This window comes from Bombina bombina, chromosome 2 (genome assembly GCF_027579735.1).
Source record: "Bombina bombina isolate aBomBom1 chromosome 2, aBomBom1.pri, whole genome shotgun sequence".
Taxonomy (NCBI): Eukaryota; Metazoa; Chordata; class Amphibia; order Anura; family Bombinatoridae; genus Bombina; species Bombina bombina.
In genome coordinates, this window is record NC_069500.1 from 621,702,384 (window position 1) to 621,713,155 (window position 10,772).

Here is a 10,772-nt window from a genome sequence, read left to right on the forward strand (position 1 = left end):
CAAACGTTTATCACCAATTTTTCTTATTTCTCTTGGTATTCTTAGTTGATAGTTAAACCTAGGAGGTTTATCTGATCATATCTTAGACCTTGAAGAGTGCATGTAATCTGAATGCATTTTGACCACTAGAGGGCATTATTTTTTTGTGTTCATATAGAAAACATTGAGCTCATGCAGTATAGTTACCCTGGATTGATCAGTGATTGGCTGAAATGGCGGTCTGTCAAAATAACTGAAATAAGTGGTCATTTTTCATAGGCATAGATACAAGGTTAATCGCAGAAGTAAAACGTGTATTTCTATAAGTCTGGTTTTTCCAAACGTGATAATTTGTAATAAAGTGTTTTCTTTGTAACCAACAATAATTAATGTTCTGAATGTCCCTTTAAGCTGTGTTTTTGGAATCAAAACAGTGATATGCCATCATGTATAATTGTAATGGTCATTTTGTTTGAGATTAGGGAAACAGTTTGGACATCACATCACAGAAACCAATCAATGTAATGAATAAGGATAGGTATGTGATGATGTGGTGTCCACACACTTGTAAAACACAATTCTGCAAACAATCTGCCTCCATGGACCCGGTCCCATAGAAGCAGATTATATACAGAGTGTGCTCCACAAGTGTAAGAATACCACATCATCACATACCTATCTATTACACATTAAATAAATATATATAAATAAAAAAGAAACAAACTTCCTTCCTCTTCCTTCCCCTTTTCCCACGAGACTGAGGCTCTGGGGGGGGCAACTGCCCCCCTCCGCCGAGTTCTCATCGAAGATGTTTGGGGAAGAGGGGAAGGAGGAGTACTGGGATCACCCGACTGAGGAAGAGATGGAGGAAGAGATGGAGGAGGGCCAGCAGCAGATGGCCCAGGATCAGATGGGCCAGCAGCAGATGGCCCAGCATGCGCCTCCCGGAGGACCTGCAATATATCTTTCAGGGTATGCAAGATCTCTCTTTGGTCTTGGCGAAGCTCTCTTTGGTCTTGGATAAGCTGTCTTTGGTCTTGTCCGAATGTCATTAATTGCTTCCGTCAGCTGGATTCTGCTTTCCACATTTTCTATCTGCAGCTCTGCTATCTCCTCCTGAGGGGCTGCTGGTGCACGGCGGGCTGCTGGTGCAGGAGGGGCTGCTGATGCAAGAGGGGCTGCTGGTGCAGGGATCTCTTCTGCAGTGGGGGCTTCTTCCGAGGATGAGGATAGAGGAATGTCTTCCATGTCTTCCAGAGGTGGCAAGTCATTTCCACCACTCTCATACCTGGGTGAAGGAGGAGCCTGTGGGTGCTGTGCTGCCTCCTCCCCGTCCTCAGACTCTGTATATTGTAAAAATAAAAGAAATTGAGATATTAGCACAGTTCCAAATAAAGATGTAAATGTTTTTGCTTACAATAGAATTACAAAGGCAGCCTCCTTAATACACTTTCTTACACAAACAATCCGCATTTTCCAAACCGTGTTTCTGATATCTATCTGGTCAAATTGAATGTGTTTTAGCATTTGTTTTCATTCTGATTAAATGCACACCTAACCTGTAGCCTAGATACTAATGTGATGGCTTTTCGTGAAATGCAACTTTCGCAAGGTAATTGTGAATGCTTTTACGTAATTAAAAGCGTAATTGCGTTAATCATATCCTTAACTACATTAATTATTTATATGTAAAGAGATTATTAAATGAGCTTACCTTCATATGAGAGTGGCAGGTTCCCTGTATCGACTCCTCCGATACCGACTATGGCCACCTCGGAGATGCTGGGACGCAAAAGTTCCTCCCATCGGGAATACTCCATAATTATTTCAGGACCTCCACCGGTTCCTGTTATATACTGGTTCTCCCTCGAGAGCTTTCTTTTGAGTTCCATTTTGCAGTCCCGGTAGCGATGCTGTATGGACTTGACATCCATGTTATGGACCCCCACTGCATTAACGGCATCCGTGATCTCCAGCCATAGCTTCCTCTTCTCCCTAGGGGTAACCTTCTGAGCCTGCAGCCTCCTAGCCCTCTCCATATAAGCCTCCACGAGGGCCTCCTTCTCCTCCATAGTAAAATGTTTATTTAAACTAATGTTCCATAATCTTGAATGCAAATGTTTTGTTTGTATATGAGTGTGCAAATCTTTTTTCGTGTTGTTTTGTTCCGTGTTGCAAGATCGTCAGGTATTTCTGTATTCCTCGTTTAGTGTAAATCATGTTTATTGTTTTTCTTTTACGAATGTGTAATGCGTATATGTGCTATGTTGCGTGATTGTTGTTAGTACATTTGCTGTGTGTTTTTGTTGTGCATTTTGTGGTATACGTAATATGACAGAGCAGTGCATATTTCTCGCGAGATCGAGTGTTAGCTGAAAAATGCGTGCTTCTTTGATTTCTCATTGATTTCTATGGGAGAATGTTTAACGCTGCCGTGATTACACTTCTTAAATAAACGCGGTAGTCGTGTTACTGCAACGCGTTACAAGGTTGTTTTGAGACTCGTAATACAGACGTTAAGAAAAGTGCGCTAAGGAAATAAAGTACGCGTAACTAACGTACCCCCCCTAACGCAAACCTCGTAATCTAGGCGACTGTCTGTCTATACATTGAGAATGGCCTGTTTTGGGCCAAAATGCATTTGTAACTGTAATTGTGTAATTGGCACCGGATGTCGTTGTGACCAGCTAATGGCCAGGAAACAGCGGGGTGAATCACACTTTCTTTTTTATGGTAATACAGGGTATTTTAAGGGTAGAGGTTAATACCTCACTGTTATTAAATGATATTAATAAAAGTTAATTTTTAATAGTTTCACGGTAGATGGAGTGCTAAAATCCTTTTTTTTTTTCTTCATTAATCAGCCTGCCATACTGCCTCTGCTCTCCTTTCATTATCCTCCTCATTGATGGCTAGTCAGGTCGTAGACTCCCCTCGTGGGTTAGTATGATCTTGCATTTTTTCTTTGGACTGCTGCATCTCACTGTTCTTTATGATCTGGAAAATCACTAAACTAATGGTAGAAGTTATGATCTTAACAATTCCAAAGTCAGGTAAAGACCATACTCTTTGAAATAACTATAAGCCTATCATTTTAATAAATATAGACGTACAGCTGTATGCCAAGATATTGGCTAATAGAACAGGGCATGTACTTCCTAAGATCATACATTATGAGAATGTGGGCTTCATTTTGCATAGACAAGGTTCAGATAATACAAGATGCCTCCTAAATATTTTCTCAGAGGCAGCAACTATGGACATACACATTCTCACCCTGTCACTTGCTAGTGAAAAAGCTTTTGACGGGGTGAGGTGGGTCATCATGTTTTAAGCTCTGTTGCATATGGGTTTCCCTGCTTCTTTCATATCTTCGATTAAGGCTTTGTGTGCTTCCCCTACGGCAAAGGTAAAGGGGGTAGAGTAATCAATTGAAATATAAAATGGCATTAGACAGGCGTCTGTACTATGTTACCACTGTTAATTGCCTTGGTCATCGAGCCCCTGGCAGCTGACATTCATCATAATCCCTTAATTGAAGTTCTTCTTATTTATGACACCTTACAAAAATTAGTTATTTTTGCTGATGATCTAACAGTATTTCTCTCTAACACTGAGTCCTCTCTGCCAGAATCATTCAACACCCTAGAATATTTGGCACTTACGTTAACAAAACTGGGGCCTATGCTTTGTGCCTGTCAGCCTTCCTACAACAAAATGTATGTTGGTCTTAACGCTTTAAGGATATCCAACATTTAGGGGTATTTATTTCCCATAATTTTAAGCATATGGTCAATGAAAATCTGAGCCCATTGTTAACAGAAATTAAGAAATTTCTTTCATACTGAACATTCTTTGAAATGTCTTGGATTAAACAAGTAGCTGTAGCCAAAATGTTGGTTTTCCTGAAACTCAGATACATTTTTAGATGCCACCCTTTGAGAAATTTCAGTCATTTGTTTAACAAGTATATCTGGAGTTATCATAGAGCCAGAGTGGCTTTTAAGGTTTTGCAAAACCCAATAGTAATGGGCAGCATGGGGTTCCCTAGCCCTAAGTTTATTTTAAAGCATCTGTTTAAACACGTGTCAGCCTGGGGCCCTCAACTGGAATTTACATGTTGCTGGGAGTAGCAGCAGGGCTCATTCCTGGCTAATATGCCCTTACGAGACCTAGTGTAGTTATCCCCCATAATATGTACTTTAATTACTTTACCTGCAAATTTATACTGCGGTGCCTCGCCATTAACCCTTTCTTTTTAGTTTCTGAATTGTAAAGCTCTAACTCCCCCCACACATTTCCTTCTATGGCTGCATCTATATCTATTGTTCTTTTGGTAGAATGCAAACGTGCATAGGGATTATCTGCTGGAGCATGCCTAGAAGCTGTGAACTCATCTGAAATACAATGCCTGTGTCAAAACACTGATAAGAGGGGGTGGAGTTGGCTGCTCCAGGCAGCTAAGCTATTCAATTAATTTAGCTTATTTTTGAAAATTATTTTAAAATACTTGCCAATAATTTTTAAACAACTTTTTTATGCAAACTATTAATTAATTAGCCCTTTTTGGATGTGCACAAATCTCAACCTGTTTTATGTCCCTTTAAGTATATGCTATAATAGAGCTGTGTAAACCAGGAGAAATTACACAACCAGTAGGGGTTTGGAGATTTGGAAAGATAAGTAATAAAATGTTATTTTTCAATTGTTCACTCTAAGGCCCTGATGATTGAAAGTGCTGCGATGTGGCAATATATTTAAAAGGGATCCGACGTGATGTTGAGAAAGCTGGCAAAATATTCCAAGTCTCTGACATCATTGTTTAAAAGGCAGCATCGCTGAGAGGTGGTTTACTATACATCTCAATGGGTGGCAATTCTGGCCAAATATTCCAAGCGGCATCAACACTGATATTGGTGATGTAAATTAAAGGATCCCTTTTAAATAGATCACCAAACCTTAATAAACATAACAATGAACCCCTAAACCACCAATACCCCACTGCAATAAACTCCCTACTCTGCTTAACCCCTTAACCACCAATACCCCACCGCATTAGTCCCCTAACCTTCTTAACCACTAAACTGCAACAACCCCTACACTACTTAACCCCTAAAACGCCAATACCTCACAGCAATAACTTTCCTACTCTACTTAACCCCTAAACCATCACAACCCCACCGCAAACTACCCTTACACTACTTAACCCCCTAACAGCTAACCCTCTTGAAGACCACAACCTAACAGCCCCTAAATTACACAAAATAAAAAAAATAACTAAAATGACAGAAAAAAAAACACATTACAAAAAAAAAACACTACAGAAAATAAAGAACTCAAAACAGTAAGGCCTATCCTCAAAAAGCCCTCCCAAAATAAAAACCCTATATTTAAACTAAAACCTACTAAGAAGGGCATTTTGTAGGGCATTGCTCTAAAAGTGGTTTAGCTCCTGTATTCTAAAACCATTTTAAAATTGCCCTAAATGATTATAGCTCATAAATAAATTGCTATTAAAAAAAACTACCATAAAAAAATCTCTATCCTAAAAAAAAGATTGCCATAAGAAGGGCATTTGGTAGGGATTTGCCCTAAAGCGATTATAGCTCTTTTGTCCATAAAAAAAAAAATCTTATTCTAATAAAAGTTGCCCTGAGAAGGGCATTTGGTATGGCATTACCCTAAAGTGATTATAGCTCTTTTGCATACAAAAATCCTAAAAAAAAAAAACACCCACCCAAAAAAAGCCTAACACTAAACCCCAAAGGTAGTTTGTTTGATTGAGAGCTTGCATTGTTTGGCTGTATTAGGGACCCAGGTTTGGGAGAGACCTTGACGTGGTACCTGGGCTTGTCCCGTTTGGCCCTATGCGGCAACTAACTATTCCATTTTTGCTTTTAATCTTAGCTGAGTGCTTGCAAGTGAGTGCTAGACTTGACTTTCTTTGTGTGTTGTTAATTTGTTTTGTAATTTTCCCTATGGGCCTTGCACCCAGACTTGTCTGGGGTAAACTACCTGGGACTCTGGGGACGGTACAGCTACCTGTGAGTGCTATTGAGTACACAGGGCTGTGCATGTTGCAGGGTTATATGATGTGTACCCAGTCCGGTCTGAAAGTGCATTCTCCTTCCGTGTTTTGTATAGGTCTAGGATGATTACATAAGTCTGTGCACCCTTAACTTGTTCCCAGTTTGTTTGAGAGCTTGCATTGTTTGGCTGTATTAGGGACCCAGGTTTGGGTCAGACGTTGATGTGGTACCTGGGCTTGTCCCATTTGGCCAGATGCAGTAACTAACTCTTCCATTTTTGCTTTTAATCTTAGCTGAGTGCTTGCAAGTAAATGCTATACTTCCGTTGTGTGTTGTATGTATGTATATATATATATATATATATATAATCCATGTAGAAAATAAGGTAACAGCACCACAGTACAGAGTTCTTTCTTAAAGGTGAAAAATGTTCTTTATTGAGGTATAACAACCATTGGAGTCCCTGCTACAGTTTGTTGAAGACATCAACGCATCAATGACAGGCCTAAGATTTACACAGACTTACTCTACCCAACAGATTAATTTTCTGGATACAACTGTATACAAAGATGGTAATACATTAAGTACAGATCTATATGTTAAGCCAACAGACAGAAATACTTTGTTACGGTATGAGAGTTTCCATCCTGAAACTGTTTTTAAATCTATACCAAGAAGTCAGCTACTCCGTACTTAAAGAATAGTTAGGGATCAGGAGATATTGACAGAAAGATTAATGTCTATGGGCAATAAGTTTATTCAAAGGGGTTACCCAAGGGAGGTTATTGACAAAAGCATCCAGGAATTGGACAGAAAACATGATAAAAAACAAGATAAAACACATACTCCAACAGAGAAAAACACAGATAGACTAGTACTCTCAATGGAGTACAGTGATAGGAGTAATGATGTCTTTAAAATAGTGAGAAAATATTGGCATTTGTTGTCAAAATACAACCCAGAGGTTGAATCTTTTAAATTACCCCCTATGCCATCATATAGAAGGGTAAAATATTTAAGGGACCACATTGTTAAAGCTGATGTGGGTACAACTAAACTCTCTGACATTAACTATCTAACTACACCAAATAAAGGAGGTTACCCTTGTCTTCATTATGCCCAATGCTATTCTGTTAAAAAGGGAAAATTCTTAGCACAGAATGATAAGAGGAAACAATATACAATTAATGGGCTCTATACATGTCAAACTAACTACGCAATTTATTTACTTAAATGCCCATGTGGCCTTTGCTATATTGGCGAGACCATCCAGGCTGCCAGGGATAGGTTTAGCCAACATAAAGCCTCCATTAAATCAAAGGATTTATCACTCCCAGCATCTGCACATTTTACCAACATGGGCCATACAGTTAGCCAATTACGCTTCCAAGTAATTGACCATATTCCTCATCATAGAAGAGGGGGTAATAGGGAGCAGAAACTGAAAGAAAAAGAAGTATGGTGGATCAAACTTTTAAATACATTACATCCCTATGGTCTGAATAGAGATTATGATTTGTATTTGTTTTTATAATGTTTTTAAAATGCAATATATTCTGGTACCACTAGAGGTCACTGTGCTGTTGAAATTTGGATACCTGGACAGGTATAGGTTAAATCAATTAACAATGAGAACCAACAACTGATTGGTCTAGATACCCTTTTTAATGTCTGTTCATTTGGTTTTAAACTATGCATGATTAAGGACCATGTAGGTCTGAAACGTCGCTTTTATGGTTGTTATACCTCAATAAAGAACATTTTTCACCTTTAAGAAAGAACCCTGTACTGTGGTGCTGTTACCTTATTTTCTACATGGATTGTATACATTGGAGTCTGGCTGATACTCCATGGTGTATATATATATATATACACACAGTTGTAATCAAAATGATTTATCCCCCATTCCAAATCCGGTTTACTGTCAAAATTACAGACGTTCAGCTGTTTGCAATGAACAAAACAATTGAAATAGATGAACACTTCGAATGCTTCATGTGGTTTCGCCAAATTCAACTTAAAATGCAACTTTTAATGAATTCTGCAGTCTCAAACTTATTCAACCCCTTTATAGCAAGCATCTTTAGTACATAGTAGAGCACCCTTTTGCTGTTATGACCTGCTGAAAATGAGATGCATAGCCAGACACCAGCTTCTGGCAGCATTCCTGAGGAATCTTTGCCCATTCCTCATGAGCAATGGCCTCCAGTTCAGCTGTAACTGCCTTTTCCAAATCCCACCAGAGATTTTCTATGGGGTTCAAGTCAGGTGACTGTGATGAAAAGAAAAAACACTAACACAAGCGCTTCCCTTCAGCAACACTATTACAGAGCACTGTAGCACACAGTGTGTAAAATGTAATATAGAAATAAATTACAAAAATACAAATAATACAAATAAAATAATATGTATCAATCAAAGAATAAACAGAACAGAAATATCAGCCAAAGTCTGGGTACTGAAGGACTAAGTGATAGGATCTGTGTAAAGAGCCGTTAACACATTGCTGATAGAGTCCTTTATGCTTCTAGCACCAGTGCTGACCCAGACTCAATATCAGAGTATGACGTGTTGTATTTAGTCTGACCTTAAAAGCCGGTTCCTTAGATCTGGGTAGTGGTCTAGATGTCAATCCTACCCTGTTTGAGATGAACTTGTAACGTCTAATAGCAAGTGCCAGACGATTTTGTAGGTAGCGGATCCTATATGGTTACTACCACACTGGAGTAAGATATATGACGTGAGTGCAGCTCTATGTATTGAAGGGATCTCTGGTCACTCCTTCACTGGATACATCTAAGAAAGGGTGTTGCGCTTATTAAACCTTGTAAAAACTTTTACTGTTAGAGTGTGGGTGCGCTCTTGTTTTCGTTTTCCTTTCTTAGGTGACTGTGATGGCCTCTGTAGAATATTCCAGGACGTCTGTAACCAAGCCTTGGTGGAATTTGAGGAATGCTTGGGATCATTGACCTGTTGGAAGGTCCAATGACGCCCAAGCCTCACAGTCGGCATGAGGTTTTCTCCTAGGATTTCCTGATACTTCAATGAATCCATCTTGCCTTCCACAGGCTGCAGGTTTCCAGTGCCAGAAGATGCAAAGCAGCCCCAGAGCATCATCAGCGAGCCACCATCATGCTTAACTGTAGGCAGTGTTCTTTTCAGCATATGCTTCATTCTTTTTCCTCCAGACATACAGGGAGTGCAGAATTATTAGGCAAGTTGTATTTTTGAGGATTAATTTTATTATTGAACAACAACCATGTTCTCAATGAACCCAAAAAACTCATTAATATCAAAGCTGAATAGTTTTGGAAGTAGTTTTTAGTTTGTTTTTAGTTATAGCTATTTTAGGGGGATATCTGTGTGTGCAGGTGACTGTTACTGTGCATAATTATTAGGCAACTTAACAAAAAACAAATATGTACCCATTTCAATTATTTATTTTTACCAGTGAAACCAATATAACATCTCAACATTCACAAATATACATTTCTGACATTCAAAAAAAAAAAAAAAAAAATCAGTGACCAATATAGCCACCTTTCTTTGCAAGGACACTCAAAAGCCTGCCATCCATGGATTCTGTCAGTGTTTTGATCTGTTCACCATCAACATTGCGTGCAGCAGCAACCACAGCCTCCCAGACACTTTTCAGAGAGGTGTACTGTTTTCCCTCCTTGTAAATCTCACATTTGATGATGGACCACAGGTTCTCAATGGGGTTCAGATCAGGTGAACAAGGAGGCCATGTCATTAGATTTTCTTCTTTTATACCCTTTCTTGCCAGCCACGCTGTGGAGTACTTGGAGGCGTGTGATGGAGCATTGTCCTGCATGAAAATCATGTTTTTCTTGAAGGATGCAGACTTCTTCCTGTACCACTGCTTGAAGAAGGTGTCTTCCAGAAACTGGCAGTAGGACTGGGAGTTGAGCTTGACTCCATCCTCAACCTGAAAAGGCCCCACAAGCTCATCTTTTATGATACCAGCCCAAACCAGTACTCCACCTCCACCTTGCTGGCGTCTGAGTCGGACTGGAGCTCTCTGCCCTTTACCAATCCAGCCACGGGCCCATCCATCTGGCCCATCAAGACTCACTCTCATTTCATCAGTCCATAAAACCTTAGAAAAATCAGTCTTGAGATATTTCTTGGCCCAGTCTTGACGTTTCAGCTTGTGTGTCTTGTTCAGTGGTGGTCGTCTTTCAGCCTTTCTTACCTTGGCCATGTCTCTGAGTATTGCACACCTTGTGCTTTTGGGCACTCCAGTGATATTGCAGCTCTGAAATATGGCCAAACTGGTGGCAAGTGGCATCTTGGCAGCTGCACGCTTGACTTTTCTCAGTTCATGGGCAGTTATTTTGCGCCTTGGTTTTTCCACACGCTTCTTGCGACCCTGTTGACTATTTTGAATGAAACGCTTGATTGTTCGATGATCACGCTTCAGAAGCTTTGCAATTTTAAGAGTGCTGCATCCCTCTGCAAGATATCTCACTATTTTTGACTTTTCTGAGCCTGTCAAGTCCTTCTTTTGATCCATTTTGCCAAAGGAAAGGAAGTTGCCTAATAATTATGCACACCTGATATAGGGTGTTGATGTCATTAGACTACACCCCTTCTCATTACAGAGATGCATAACACCTAATATGCTTAATTGGTAGTAGGCTTTCGAGCCTATACAGCTTGGAGTAAGACAACATGCATAAAGAGTATGATGTGGTCAAAATACTCATTTGCCTAATAATTCTGCACTCCCTGTACCGCTGA